This window comes from Capra hircus, chromosome 8 (assembly GCF_001704415.2).
Source record: "Capra hircus breed San Clemente chromosome 8, ASM170441v1, whole genome shotgun sequence".
Taxonomy (NCBI): domain Eukaryota; kingdom Metazoa; phylum Chordata; class Mammalia; order Artiodactyla; family Bovidae; genus Capra; species Capra hircus.
In genome coordinates, this window is record NC_030815.1 from 112,213,001 (window position 1) to 112,229,126 (window position 16,126).

Here is a 16,126-nt window from a genome sequence, read left to right on the forward strand (position 1 = left end):
AGGCCTCCCTGTCCATCACCAACTCCCAGAGCTTACCTAAACTCATGTCCATTGAGTTGGTGATGCCATCCAACCATCTCATTCTCTGTTGTCCCCTTCTCCTCCTGCCTTCAATCTTTCCCAGCATCAGGGTCTTTTCCAATGAGTCAGCTCTTTGCATTAAGTGGCCAAAGTATTGGAGCTTCAACTTCAACATCAGTCCTTCCAGTGAACACCCAGGATTGATCTCCACTATGATGGACTGGTTAGATCTTTTTGCAGTCCAAGGGACGCTCAAGAGTCTTTTCCAACACCACAGTTTAAAAGCATCAGTTATTTGGAGCTCAGATTTCTTTATTATTAGCATTGAATAATATTCCATTATTGTGTCTGGACACATGAGTTTATTTTTACCTGTTCACCCTCCGAAGGACGTCTTGGTTGCATCCAAGTTCTGAAGTTATGGATAAAACCGCAATAAACATCTGCGTGCAGGTTCTTGTGTGAACATCTCTTCTCAGAATCTCTTTTCCTTGGGTATCAGGGAACGTGAGTATTGGACTGTGTGGTAAGAGCATGTTTACTGTGTAAGAAACCATCCAGCTGTCTTCTGAAGTGGCTGCACCATTTGCGAGAGTTCCTATTGCATTACACCCTTCTCAAAACGTGCTGCCGACGGGACTCTGGACTTGGGCTTCCTAACAGGCGTGTGGTGCTGCCTTGCTGTTGAAACAGTGTGCTTAAACATAGCAGTAGCCCTAACAGTACCAAGCAGAGTGGGAGCAGAGAAGGCGAGTGAGAGGAGCACCTAGTGTGAGTCAGGCCCGCGGAAGCTGAGCTCTCACGCTGCTGAACGGAACAGGCTGCGCTGATGTCAACTGAGCTCCCAGAGCCTCTGCAGCCACTGGAAAGGAGCATGATGACAACGCCTGCCTCCTGGGCTTCGGTGAGCTGGGGGCTGGACAGTAAGTGTCAGCTGTCACCATCATTATGCCAGAAGCGCGGGTCACAAGAAGGAATACTAGCTGGAATAAGAACGCAGAAGAGAGAATTTAGATAAGTCAGGGAGTTAATACCCCAACAGGACACTGACAATATGCCAATTCATTCACTTGCAAATCATTATTAAACATTTATGTCATACTTGGACCTCAGGACACAATTCCATCAAAGCAGGTATGACCTTTGTCCTCACTGAGGTGGGTTTAAATGATCATAGCAGAAACTAAGGGACAAATGCTGTTATTCACCAGGTAATTTAAATGACTAGTAGCAAGCTTCTTGATGAGGATGAAAGAGGAGAATGAAAATGCTGGCTTGAAAATCAGTATCAAAAAAACTAAGGTCATGGCATCTGGTCCCATCACCTCATGGCAATTAGATGGAGGAAAGGGGAAGCAAGGACAGATTTCACTTTCTTAGGTTCCCAATCGCTGCGGACAGTGACTGCAGTCATGAAATTAAAAGATGCTTGCTCTTTGGGAGGAAACTATGTCACTTCACTGACAAAGGTCCATATAGACACAGTTACGGTTTTCCCGATTGTCGTGTACAGATGTGAGAGTTGGACCATAAAGAAGACTGGACGTTAAAGAACCGACGCACCTAAGTTGTGATGCTGGAGAAAAGGAGACCCTTGTTCAGCAAGAGGGTCAAACCAGTCAGTCCTAAAGGAAATCAACCCTGAATTCATCGGAAGGACTGATGCTGAAGCTTCAATACTTCAGTTACCTAACGTGAAGAGCTGACTCTTTGGAAAAGACCCTGCTTCTGGGAAAGATTGAAGGCAAAAGAAGGGGATGACAGAGACTGAGATGGTTTGGTAGCATCACTGACTCAGTGGATATGAATTTGAGCAAACTCTGGGAGGTAGTGGAGGACATAGGAGCCTGATGTGCTGCAGTGAAGGGTCACAAAGAGTTGGACAGGACTTGGCGACTGAACGTCAGCAGCACTGAGAAGGCCAGAGCATCCTGGGCTCCGTGACTAAAACAACAACCCAGCCTCCAGCTGCCTCACCTCGGGCATCCGACCTCTTTCCATCAGACATCAGCACTCGAGAGTGGAGCCTTACTCTCGCCTCTGTCGCCTTTACTGACGACGTGGACAGGTTTTCTCTCTGCCGGACATGCTATCCTGAGAACTGCTTCCGGAGGGGTGGCCGTGACTCAGCGCAGCTGGATGACTCAGAGTCGTGTGCTCGGATCTCTGGGCTGAGAAGAAGGATGTGGTCATTCGGCACCAGGCAAATGATCCAATTTCTTACCCCTTTGTAAGCCCAGTGTAGTCAGAGTCAAGAGAGAGTGCATCTATTTATTCCTCAGCAAACAAGAGCAAGTGAGCACATCTTCCTAACTTTGCTGTTTCTTCTTAAAGCAACAGTGGAACCTGCTTGAGCAGAACCTAGCTTCTTCTTGAGCCTTTGGTCCACTTAGGCATGAATTGACTTCTCAGTGAGCTTTGATGAAACCTCACCCCATAACTTTTCAAGTCAAAGATGTTACTCTATTTTATAAGGGAATATACTTTTGAGCAGATGCTGGATCAGCTCATGCTTTCCCTGGCGTGTGTGACGCTGCTTCCTACACAGGTCAGGAGGACCCAGCTGTCTGGGGGCAGGGACCGTTGAGCCCTGACAGGTTGGTGGGCATCTCCTTGTTTTCCAGCAGGGAGCTGCACATGTGACCGTGGGGCCTTCGGTTGGGCACTGTTGGGATTTTTCTCCAGTTCTCGGCTTTAGGGCATCTACACTGTCTAACCTGCACCTGATCTTCATGGTGCTTCCATACTGATGTCCAGAGGGTTCCTTTCAAAAGGAGCGTCAGACCCTTAACGTGAAGGGATCAAGACTTACATAAACTCCCAACCACAGACCCACAACCAGAACTTTTTTTTTTAACCTCCAATCCCCTTGTCTCAACACTCACCTCTTCTAGAAACTTAATTGATCAGAGCATCCAAATGAAATAAGTCAGCTGATGCACCAAACTGCCTACTGGCCTGTCTCCTAGCCCATCTTTTCTGGTCCTCTCTCACCTCCTCTGGTCCTCTCTCCCCTTCCACGGTCTTCACTCACCTTCTCTGGGTTCAGGTTCACCCACAGCCTTCCCATCACGGGGTGTTTCTCAGTGATGACTGACTACACGTACACCTGGCCCCGTGCTAAGACAGTGTGGCTGCTGGAGGTGAGCTGACCGAGTTACTTAAATTTCTTGAGCTTTCATGTAACCCTTTGCAAAGCGGGGTGATAACACACTCCCCAGCAGAGGTGAGAACCCTCTTTCCACAGGGACTGGGATGTCTCCTCTGTTTTCTGGGTGGCAAGGAGACCCTGGGAGGTACAGCTAAACCTGGATCTGTAATTGACTTGCTGTGGAAAGGGTTTTAGCTCCAAAGAGAAAATGTCTCCATGCCTTCAACTTGTGTTAGTGTTACAGTCTTGCAACATACTCCATGCACACTAAGCGAACATAAGAAAAAGTATCAGAGAGAGTTTCAGAGGAAATAAATACTGATTCAGATTTTTCTCTTCTGTTAACAAGCCTGAGGCTCTCTTACATGGCATCAAACATTTTGCAAGGTTTTTCTGGGTGAGCCCCTCTGCACTTTTAAAGGGGGGCTGCCTCTCCAGATTTTGTGTATGCTTTGCCTAAACTTGTAATTTCATTTTGGGGAAGAATTAACATATGGAGAAAAAATCCTGTGTTTGGCATCTGCCTGGGTCCCTCTCCTTGGGTGCCCTGATCCCTCACTTGGAGACGAGGGACTGGCCCCACCTGGCCACGTGGGGGCCCAGTGCTCCTTCTGCTGTGAGCACTTAGCGGCCACAGGATGTTACCAGTTCAGGAGCAGCTGTTTCAGTTGGCGCATCTGAGCACAGCATTTCCATGCACATCAGGCCCGCGTAGAGCGAGCTGCTCCACTGAGACTCACCGTGGTCTCAACCTCTTAACCCCTTGGCCTTTGTGAGGTTGCTGCCTGAGTCAGGAGAGGGAAGGCTGCTGCAGATGAATATTAAAAGAGTTTTGTCTAAAAGAGAAACCAATGTCTTTTATGAAAGTTTGAATTAAAGGGAAAAGGATTTGAGTGGATAAGCATCTCTGAAACCTGGCTCTTGCTTATCTTTCAGTTCCAGCACTGTTTGGTGCATCACACGTCCAATCAGTCAGTTCAGTCATCAGTCACGCCCAGCTCTGCGACCCCACGCACATCACCGTCAGTCACACCCAGCTCTGCGACCCCACGGACATCATCGTCAGTCACGCCCAGCTCTGCGACCCCATGGACCACAGCACGCCAGGCCTCCCTGTCCATTGCCAACTCCCAGAGTTTACTCAGACTCATGTCCCCCAGTGCCTCAGAAACAAACCTTCAGATAAGTCCCCGTCTCTGCATAAGCCAGCTCCGGAGAGTTCCGCTCCTGGTCACCAAGCATGCCGCCAATGGGAAGACCTCATGCAGACCTTGCTAGAATTACCTACAATAAGTTAGTGCTGACCAGCTGTGAAGCCGTGATTTAGCCGACCTCCTAGGTCAGGCCTAGAGTCACCACTCCCTTCCTGAGTGGAGAAGCTCAATGGGCTGGCCTGTGTTTCCTGTTGCTGAACGGATTGTGCCAGAGCTGCTCACTCTCATCGCTAAGGCTGAGAGGGCTGCGACCCTGGCGTGTGCCCTGGGGCGGTGTGTTGCACTCAGCTCAGCCCCTGTGCTGGTCTGAGGTGTACTTGAGAGACCAGCTGGCCCAGGACACAGATCCCGCCCGCCCACCCCCCCCCCAAGCCGGAATTTTCCAGCCTGGATTCCCCGAACCTGGGGTCTCACCACCCCCTAGGCCTCATCAGAGCTTCGTGCGCAGCCACAGCTTCCCGGAATCAGCCCACACCTGCCCAAGAAGGTGACGAACGACCCTGTCATCTCCGTTTGTACAGATTTTGAGGAGAGACTTTTCATAGGTCAGATATTAGCAAAAAGAAGTGACCTTATTTTAGAAAGCACGATGTCTCAGGACTTCAAAGGGTTTCCATCAATATTCAAGCATGATTCTTCCAGGATATAACAGAATTAAGAAGGTGAGGAGACACAGTGAATCACTGGGCTGACTCATCTATTGACTTCAAGCAAAAGTTGGAAATTGTACTTTAATGCAATATAGGTGAGGCAATTCGCTCAGTGGCCAAAGGGTGACTCTCAAACCCAATCACAATCTTCAGCAGAAGAAGGGCCAGCACTGTGCCCCCTGCCCCTCTGACCCGAGCCGGCCTGGGTCCCTGGGTGAGCAATGGTGCCCTTCCTGGGCCAGCTGACTCAGGGCTCTTGGAGTCAGACCCGGCCTTCTGGGTGGGGGCCCAGAGCCAGCCACCGCCTCCTTGCAAATGAAATTCAGGAAAAATCGTGCCTCTCTTTAGAGATCGCTTCTGAACCAGCCTGAGCCGTGAGTCACTGCCCTTGACAATACATCTGAAAATGAAATGCATTTTTTGAAGTCTCTAACAATTTGCAAAAACTAAGTTCCTTTGTTTCAGACAAAAATATATACACCATGTCAGCTCACAGCAGTTCTAAGGTCTTGAATTATTATGGTAATAAATACAATGATTCTGTGGCACAAACTCTTAAAGTCAAAAGTTAGATTGAAGGAGATTGCAGCCCGCTCCCATCAAAGAGAAGACAAACTCCTCCCGGTGGCCGGCTCCCAGCCCAATGCCCACCTCCGTCCAGCCCAGCCCGTCTACCCTGAGGCCCACTCAGCCATTGCCCTGGTCCCAGTGACCTTGAGGGCTTTAGGGAAGGTCCTAACCCCATCAGGCCCCCTTAGGCCCTCATCTCTGGCTCCACAAGGGATGGTACTTCTTCTCGGCTTCCTGATTTTTCTCATGAATTCATGTGCTATTAAGCACTATTCAATTCGTGCATTCAAGACAGTGTCCAACAGACAGCTGAGTGACTGACGGAAGCCCTGCTCAAGGCCTGTTTAAACGAAATGTTATCAGAGCCTGACTCTCTCGCATCACGACGCGCCTGCCTCCCTAAACTATCATGTTGGCTTCCGTCGTCATCATCGTGGGCTAGTTTTGTGTATTTTTGAACCTTGTAAAGATGAATCACACACTCGTGATGTGGTCATCTGGGCTCAGCTGTGCTTGGGGGAGAACGGCCGCCTGCCAAGGCCCAGTGGCCGTGTCCTTGCTGAACCCACGCTCCGTGCTCCACTTAGCAAAGGTCCATTTCAGCGGCCAGGCCAGTGCTGTCACACTGTGCCCGTGGAGAGCCCGTCTTTTCTTACTGTTGCACGAGAGTGCTTGCTAGAATACAAACAGGAGTTTTGCAGATATCTGTTCCTACACTGTCTCGCCTATCTTTTCTGACAGTGTTTTTGTGGACAGACTTTCATAATTTCGTATGGCCCCTTTATCACTCCTTCCCTTGATGGCTGGTTCTTTTTCTGTTTGTTAATAGAGGGTTCCTCCTCGAGGTAGCCCAGATGTCTGACTGTCACCTTCCAGGGGGCCCTGGTTTGCCTCCACGTTTATATCTGCTCTCCACTGGGAAAGTTTTGCTGATGCTGAGAGCTAGGGCCACATTATAATTCTTCAGAGCGACCTGTTCACTGAGAAGGCTGTGCTTTACTGCTTCTCTGAGGTGTCCACTGCCCTTAGCTGAGCGTCCCGCTGCCGTGGACTTCCCTGTCCATTCTGTTCCTGGGTCTATCATCCATGCTATGACAGTTCCTCAGCTTTTAATTACTGTAGCTTTGTAAGTCTACAATTATTCTAAATTTGTTCCTCCACAAGATTTTCTTAGCCTTATAGATTATGCTAAGATTTTATATTAAACCTATAAAACACTGCAGAAAGTGACATATTTAAAATGATTGAGCCTTTCAATTCAATTAGGTCTTTTTAAATTTGCTCTGTAATGCTTTCTGGGTTTTGTCATAAAGGTCTTACATATCTTTTGTTGGATGTGTTGCCAATATTTGACTCTTTGTGTCCCTAAAAAGGTATCTTCTAAATTGTGTTTTCTAATCATTTATTGCTGATATGTAGAGGTAAATGAAATAAAAAGACGCTTACTCCTTGGAAGGAAAGTTATGACCAACCTAGACAGCATATTAAAAAGCAGAGACATTACTTTGCCAACAAAGGTCCATCTAGTCAAGGCTATGGTTTTTCCAGTGGTCATGTATGGATGTGAGAGTTGGACTATAAAGAAAGCTGAGCGCCGAAGAATTGATGCTTTTGAACTGTGGTGTTGGAGAAGACTCTTGAGAGTCCCTTGGACTGCAAGAACATCCAACCAGTCCATCCTGGAGGAGATCAGTCCTGAATATTCATTGCAAGGACTGACACTGTAGCTGAAACTTCAATACTTTGGCCTCCTGATGGGAAGACCTAACTCATTGGAAAAGACCCTGAAGCTGAGAAAGATTGAGGGCAGGAGGAGAGGGGAACAACAGAGGATGAATGAGATGGTTGGACGGCATCACTGACTCAATGGACACGAGTTTAAGTAAACCTCGGGAGTTGGTGATGGACAAGGAGGCCTGGTGTGCTGCAGTCCGTGGGACTGGAAAGAATCAGACACGACTACGCGACTGAACTGAAATGAGAGGTAAAATGCTTTGTATGTTGATCATTATCCAATGTCTTGCTAAATTTAGTTATCAATTTTCAAGTTTATCTGTTTACTTTATTGGATTTTCTGCATACATAATCAGGTTATTTACATAGAAGGGTAGCTGTGTTTTTCCTTTCCAGTTCTCATGTATTATTTTTTTCATCTTGCTTTTTTTTCCCCCCATGCTAGTTAAACATCAGTAGTGATGGTGACTTTCTGGTCTCCTTCCTGACCTTGAAAGAGAAGTGCAGCCAACTGTGCCTTTGCTGTGGGTTTTTTACGTGTCCTTCGGTTCCTAGCTTGCCACATCCTTTTCGTTGACGCTGTTGATTGTGTGTGTACGATATATATATACATATCAAATGTATCAAACGTTTTAATATTTATATATACATGGTATTTTATCAAACGCTTTTTCCTGAGTCAGCTGATGTAATTTCTCTTTGCCCTTTCACGAGGCGGGTTACAAGAATGTGACCCATCACACATCAGCTGCTTCATTCCTTGCTGACTCCTTGCATGCCTTTTCCGTTAGTTACTGACGATGTATTTTTAAGCCAAACAGTACACTGAGGATTTGCACACCACCTTTTTGTTGGTCTGCCTCTTCCAGCCTCACTGAGGTGCAGCTGACGAGAACGGTGTCTTTCTGAGGCGCGCAGTGCGATGCTTCGATCCCCACACACATCTTGGAATGCTCAGCACAGTCAAGCTGTTCAGCCGATCGCCTCAGGTAGTCAGCATCGTTCTTTGTCCCCTTGTTGGTGTGGTGAGATTTATTCCCTCGTGGATTCCAGGGGCACAGAGCAGTGCTGCTTGCTGCAGTCCGCGAGCTGGGCGTCAGACCCCAAAACTCCGTCACTCAGAGTCTGTACCAGGATCACCCTTCCCCACCCCCTGGCCTCAGGCCTGGGAGCCTCTTGTATCACAGCTGCCAGTTTTCTGCCAAAACTTTCCCCTTCGTTGCACTTCCTGCACTTGCTGCACTTCCTGCACTTGCTGCACTTCCTGCACTTGCTGCACTTCCTGCACTTCCTGCACTTGCTGCACTTCCTGCACTTGCTGTCATAGTCGTCATATAGCCCACGTCCGATGATCCCAACCTGGATTCCCTGTGGGTCTGACCTCTTGTTCTCCTGGATTTTATGAATCGTCTCAGAGATAATCTGAGGTTCTGGCTGAGTTATTCCTTCACAGACTTGCTTCTGATACCCTCAGTCTGAAGGGACAGAGGGCTTGAATACAATCAGGGAACGGAATGACTAGGGCCTTTCTGCATTTCCTCCTTTCCCTTATCTCCAGGACGAGGCATGCAGACGTGGATCCCACAGCGAGGCCCAGACTGTTTCTGGTGTCCCTGCTCTGAGATGAGAGCGATGTCCTTTGAGACCCTGGGACCTCTCCTGTGGGTTTCAGGTTCTCTTCATCTACCTCGGGTGAAAAGTCTCCCTCTGAAGCCAGCTCCTGCCTCCTGGTTTCATCCTCTGGGTCCTGGTCCTGGCACATCCTGAGCCTTCATGCCTTCAGCCACATTTGAGAAGACATGTGTCCAGCTCCTCTAAGAGTGCCCACCCAGCGGCCTGGCCTGCAGCTGCCACCGGATGTGGAGTCTGTCAGACCTGGTCTGGACACGACACCTCCTCCTCCTCCAGGCTGGCTTCCTGGGCTGTCCACAGGCTGGGCCTCACCCTGGCACATCCAGCAAAACCTGGAGCCAGAGCTTGCTCCTCCACGCTCCTCTCGGATTTAAGGGTCTGTCATCAAAAAGGCACCAAGGGCTTGGGAGAGGGTGTGCCTGAGAGGAGCCGGGGCGGGGAGGTGCCTCCGCCTGTAACAGGCGCCTTCCTGACTTTCCTGGTTTGCCCTCACCGCGTTCTGCTGCTGGTTCCTCATCACATTTATGAAAGGAGAACTTCTGTATTCATTGGGAGAAGGCAGCCAGCGAGGCCTGCCTTAATGGCACTCCCCACAGAGTGGGGTCGTCTGTCACTTCAGCTCCCAGGTCACAGCCCCTGTCTGTGAATGCGGGGCAGGCCAGAGTGCTGGGCCTCCATCCCCCACCTTGCCGAGGCCTCGAGAGTTTATCCTTGATAACCGTGGAGATTTTATTTCTAAAGACTTTTTAATTTATTCTGAACCTTTACAGAGATGGGATTGGGCTGTGTTTTGCCCCGCCGGCGCTCAGAACAAATCCCGTTGCTTATCTAATTAGCAAGTGAGTCATACCTGGGGGGCCTCACCCAGGGTAATTAAAACTTAATTGGGCTCTTCATCCAGCTAATGTCACCGTGGAGCCGCGGTTAGCAGCGGCTGGAAGGAAGGCTGTACTCGGCTCGGAAGGGAGCTGGGCTCCGTCTGCGCCGCAGCGGCTCTGCTACGGCTCTGGGGCCAGGGGTGGCAAGGCCGTCTGTGATTTCCAGGCTTCCTGCTCTGCGCTCCAGCCGCAGGGGGAGCGCAGGCTGAGTGGTGGGAGGTGCTGGGGACCCGGGGCCCAGCTTCGTCACCCACCACCCGGAGCTTCTCGTAGGCGCAGGTCCCTGGGGTGACGGGGCAGCTCAGGGAAGTCTGCGAGAGCACTCGGCATCCGCGGAGGTGACGGGGCGCGGAGCGTCCTGTGGGCTCGTGACTCCAGCGGCTCCCCGAGCGCTGCGAGCTGGAGACGGTCAAGCAGGAAGAACCCGTCCGGGGCGAAGGCGGAGGGTGGGGCGCCCCGGGGCCCTGGCGACCCCACCAGGAGCACGCGTGTGCCCCCCGGGATGCGGCCTGCCGTCCAGGGCAGAGTCACAGGGGCCCAGGTGTGAGGCAGGGGGTCACCCCTCGCACAGATGCGTTTTTCCATCCTTGCCACGACGGCCTTCAGAAGCGCTTTGCTTTCCCCGGAAGGATTAGAGTTTAGCCCAGAACTGTGAGACCATCTCAGTCTGCCCCTGACAGGCTCGTGGGCGGGCTGACGGGAGGCGGGCTGGCGGCGCAGCGCCGGTGGGCCCCGAGGGGCGCGGGAACCGGCGGCGAGGGGACGGAGCTTCACCGGCGGTGGCTCAAGCAGGTCGGCGTCTTCTACGCTTGGCCCCGGATTTTCAAATCACCAAACACAGTAACAGCTTAGACTCTTTTTCTCCTACGAAGGTGAAGATCATTTCTTTATCAGCACTGCTTTTTGCAAAAAATGTGAGAATGTCAATTGCTGGTTTGTGCCCTAGCTTCCCAGGCCCGGCTTACGATGCTGGCAGCTCTGAGATCCACAAACTGCCCTTACTTCCTGGGCCCAAGACCAGACCTCTAGGAACCCAGCCGGGTGGGCAGGTTGCGTCCCAGGGCACCAGGACACAGACCCCCTGGGAATGAGCAACGCGGCTCCTGGATGGTGGGCGATGTGACCACGTTCTCCACCCTGCAGACCCTCACGGAGGGGCGGGCAGAGGAGGGGCAGATGTCGGTGTGACTGCCTCTAGTGTAACACCGGGCAGCCCGGCTGCGGCTCACAGTGCCCTGGACACGGTGCCAGGGGGCAGGACTCGGGAATGAGAACGCGTTCACGTCTCCCCTGCACACCCAGCACCTAACACAACGGGGGCTCGTGGCGGGTCCTGGATTTTCTGCCTGAAGGCACACGAGGCTTCTGTCTTCTTCCTGCGGCCCTCCCCTAGCAGAGCAGTGTTTTGCAGACCAGCCGCCCGGCTGTCCTCCTGAACAGCCCCAGAGCCCCAGCCTCACCCCGGGGCCCCGCCTGGACCCCGAGCGGCCTCAACCACAGTCGTCCAGCGCTGCCCTGCCCACGAGTGCAGGGGATTCCGAGTCAGTTCAGCTCCATTCATCACAGGAAACTTTGATTGTGAGTTTAAAAGAAAGTTTAAGAAAAAGTACCAGCATCACCCCCTTGTGACTTGCCAAGTGCGCTCACTCCAGACCTCTCGGAAAGCTCGTGTCAGCTGCGTGATTAATGAGCTGTTGGTAGTGAATTGCAAGCACATTCACACCTCCGAGCCATATTGCTTAACCTTTAACTTATCGACTGGTAAAAACTTAGGAAACAAAGTGTAATTTTACGTGTCAGATGGACGCAGCTAACCTGAGAATGTAGAATTTTAGACGAGAAACTTCAAATTTCTTTCTGTCAAACATTCACATGGAAACGATAGCTCTTCACTCAGCTTTCTCAATTTTCTTTAGGGGAAACGGAATGATCATTTTCAGGCTCTCAACCAATCATTTGCTTTGTCCAGCCTAGGCCATACGCCAACTCAGATAAATTAGGGCAGAAACACAAGGAGCTGCCAACAGACACAGGGAGGCCCCAAGGGCTGGAGCCTCCGGGGGTCTCCCCGGGAGCCCTTCAGGGACTCCGGCTCAGAGACAAGTCGGCGCGAGGCTGGCCTGGTGCCCTGAGTGGACACAGACTCGGGCTGAGGCCTTGTTCCTGCTGCCCGGAGAAGCCCCCCGTGGTCTCGGTCAGGACGGCCAGCCGTGGCCCTCACATAGGCCGGGCCGGGGGACGCACTCCCTGAAACGACCCCCAGGGGCGGGCCTGCCTTCTGGACAGTCTCCCAGTGACCCCTCGCCAGAGCCTCTGCTGAAAGCCTGCCACCTCCGCAGACGCCAGCGGGGCCCCTTGCTTCTTGTCTGTTTCCGCCCGAACCTCCTCACCCGTTTCGTCCTTTTGTTTTTCTAAACAGCTCCTCCCTGCTGACAAAAAGCCAAGACAAACAGGCAAAGCTGACCGTCCCCTCCGTCCCCGGGTCTGTCTGAAGCCAGCATGTCCCCCAGTCCCCTGTGAGACCACCCCCTTCCCATCAGCACGGCCCAGGTTCCCACCAGGGGGCAGTCACCTCCTGCCTGACACACCCCTGAGCCCAGGGCCACCGGGAACCCCTCAGAGTCCCCAGAGTCCTTCCAGGCTTATCCCAGAGAGGCTCAGTGTCCCCCTGGGCCTGCCGAGACCCCAGGGGTCCCTCAAGGTCTAGCCCGTGAGGCTTGAGCCTCCCCCACCCCACCCCTGTGCTTTGCCAACACGAGCCACACAGTCTGACTCCGTATGCTCTCACCTCTGTCTCTCTGGACGTGTGGCCCTGGGGGCTGCCCCCCGAGTCCTCGTATTTGCAGCATGGGCTCCGGCCAGAGCCCCCATCCACTCCAGACCCTATGGCCTTGTAGCTTCCCCATGGCCAGCCTCTCAAAACTGTCTGACTTTTCCCAAATGCATTTGTATTTTAGCAAGAGAGTCTTTGGAGATACACACATACATATATGAATCAAAACTGAAAACAAACAAGATGGAACTTACTGTCAAGAACACCATGGCTGAGTCACACCCGCCCTGGTCTTGTGAGCTTCTTTCTAGAAGATGGTGTCCAGTCTCCTAAATCAGGAGGGTTATTTACTCCTGGCACAGACCTGCAGGGAAAGGGAGGTTTTTATTTTGCAGAATAAATCATGGAGAGGCTCCAAGCTGCTGTAACTTGGAAACCTCTGTAATTAAACAATCAATTAGAAGGTTCTTGGCCCCATTCCAGGGGCCCAGAGGGAGGGAAGCCTAACTGTCCTGAGGCTGAACTTGACCCCAAATCGCCAATGCAACAGAAACAAACACAAAGCGCTGGTTTTGGCTAAACGGCTACGCTTTTTAACTTAATCTCACAGTTAATCTCATGCAGGCTGAACGTGCCTGCAGAGGCTCCGGATAAGAGCTATGCTTCCCTGTTCTCCCCTTTCAGCACCCTCCGCCCCCCACTGCCAACATTTTCCATTAGAATCAAGAACACAGACGTTCAGTGTGTACCCCAGTGTCAGCAAAGCACTCAGGGAAGCGCGAGTTTGGCACAAAAGCCAGTACAAATCCTGGATGACCAGGGGCTAGAACCCTCTGAAAGTGAAATGTGAAGTCGCTCAGTCGTGTCCGACTCTTTGCGACCCCACGGACTGTAGCCTACCAGGTTCCTCAGTCCATGGAATTTTCCAGGCAAGAATACTGGAGTGGGTTGCCATTTCCTTCTCCAGGGGATCTTCCAGACCCAGGGATCGAATTGCTGGCAGACGCTTTACCATCTGAGCCACCAGGGAAGTAGAACCCTCTGGGCTTTGTTAAAACTTAGCAAAGGATGCAAACACTCTCAGTTCTGTGACACAGTTCTGCCACGTCCAAGGGGCGCCCTGGTGACTTGGACGCAGCTGATCACCAGGACTGACAATGAAGTGTCCACTGCCTAAACGCCCAGTTGTGACACTTCCCAGGAGACCAGATTCCCTTTCAGTTAAGCCTTTGAAGCCTCGACGGGAAGTGGGCACACACTGAGCCCACGAAACACACTGGCTCTGAGGGCTCGGTCACTCTCCCCGTGAACTAGGAGCCCTGTCCCCCATCCCCTGTCCCCTGTCCCCCGTCCCCCGTCCCCTGCGCCCCGTCCCCTGTCCCCCGTCCCCTGTCGCCCATCCCCTGCGCCTCGTCCCCCATCCCCTGTCCCCCGTCCCCTGCGCCATCCCCCGTCCCCTGTCCCCCGTCCCCCGTCCCCCGTCCCCTGCACCCTGTCCCCTGTGCCCTGTCTCCTGCGCCCTGTCCCCCGCCCTCTGTCCCGATTCTGGTGACCTCGCCTCAGCACGGATGGCTGTCTCCAACTGTTCCCGAGTGAGTTTAGGGCCACGCTCCTGTTGCAGAAAACAGATTTTGAAGATGGCTGCCGACTTGCTCTGGTTACAGCTGAGGGGCAGCAGTTACCAGCTGTGCTCCTGAGGCTGGACAAGCAGAGTGACTTGGAGCAGCCCAGATGTGGGCACAGGAGGCCGCATCTGCACAGAATGAGGCCCAGTGCTGACCTACCAGCGGGCAAGTGGCCAGCAGTGAGGTCTCCGGACACATGTCTGGTCGCCACCTGACAGAGCTGGGCTTCTGGGGGCCCCGAGCTGCCAAGCCCGGGGGTGCTGGGTAACCAGCCAAGGAGGAGACAGCGCTAAGCTCAGTACGCCAGAGTCAGGACCAGGAGGAGGCTGCACTCCAGGGCGGGCTGGTGAGCGGGGCGGACGGGACCATCACGTGACCTGGCAGGAGCCCAGAGCTCAGGGGGTTGGGGGAGCTGTGCGATGACGCCTGGTGCTTGGTCCACGCCTGCTTTCAATTATGCTGGTTCTGTCCACAGAATCAGTCACAGCATCTAAGTATCAAACTCTCCCAGTCGCCCTTGGCCTCAGAGAAGATGGTCTTGCACCAGCCTCTGTTTCCACTTCTAAAGGAATGAGAATACCTCTGGCCTCCACTCACACGGGTCGCCCAGATGTAGCCGACGCCTGTGCATTGAGGAACTGCCCCTCACAGAGCAGACCCACGCGGAGAGCAAGGGCCGTGTGCAGGGAGGCGGGGGCGGGGGGCACCAGGTGTGGAGTCCCAGGCCGGGACCCCGGAGGCGGGAGGGAAAGGGCTGCGCTTCTCCGCTGCGCGGGCCCCTCTGCCTGTCAGAAGTGAGAAAGCGCAGAACTGAGGGCACCCACCAGCGATTCTCTGAAGGTCATTGACCGAGGCGTTTCCATGTGCAATTATCTGTGTTAACAGACACAAGAGTCGCAACAGAACCCAGAGCAAAGAGTCGGTGGCAGACCCAGGGGAGACTTGCTCCAGATAGAAGTTTTGGCCCAAAGGCCGTGCTCCTAAACGTCCCCGCAGCTAATTCTGATGGCGGCATGTGCTCAGAGAAGCACTTTCCCGGGCACTGTGGCCTAGAAGCTTATGGGAAGTACGGATGCGTGTGGCGTGTGTGTTTACGTTTTCGGCACTACTTTCCCACTTCCACAGGTTTAAGGAGTATCTTTCCTTACTTGGTGGGACTTTAGTTAGGTGGTCAGAATGCAAACATCTGTGGCTTATGAGTCTTTGTGTGTGACCACCGGCCGCGTCCACCCCAAGGCAGTGGACGACCCGCTGAGCAGCTCTGAGCTCATTCTCACCTCTCGCTTTTGGATCCTGTTATTTCAGAGCCGAGCCACACTCTACCCAATACCTGCATGTATTTGTAAGCAGTTCTCTTGATCCGACTGTGACCTTCACTTTGCCCCTCAGGAGCGTTGGTTTTCTTTTTATCATCTCATTGAAAATCAATCCAGTCCCTTCACGAGTCCTCAGAGGACAGGCTTTGAGGATGCTTGTCGCCTCCTCAGAGGACGGGCCTTGAGGGCGCCTGTCGCCTCCTCAGAGGACGGGCCCTGAGGGCGCTTGTCTCGCTGCTTTTTTATCCTGGACGTAGTCTAGTATCACACTTCTCTTGTAAAACATGTTGCCCCACTTTGAACAAAATGCCACACGTGTGACTTGCTTCCAGGCTGGCTGCCACGATCGGCAGAGACGCGCTTGCTGCTGACTCAGGACAAACCAGCAACCGCCAACCACAGCCCCCTCCTGTGCTTGGTTTTCGCTTTGGCTGCGTGCCAGAACGTCCACACTCCCTGTGATTCCAGAGGCCCTGTGCCTCCTCGTCCCTCGTGAGCGTCTAGGAATCCACTGCACGTGACTTGCCCGGTGCGAGAAGGTTCCACCCATCACATCGTCTGC

The 16,126-nt window shown here is 52.7% G+C and overlaps 1 long non-coding RNA gene across 1 annotated transcript; it reads right to left on the minus strand.

Moving 5' to 3' along the window:
- Positions 310–13,002, minus strand: LOC106502445. The gene is made up of 3 exons (XR_001296026.2): positions 12,878–13,002; positions 1,999–2,192; positions 310–1,004 (listed from the first exon to the last, which is right to left on the minus strand). It is a non-coding gene; the product is annotated as an uncharacterized LOC106502445 (long non-coding RNA).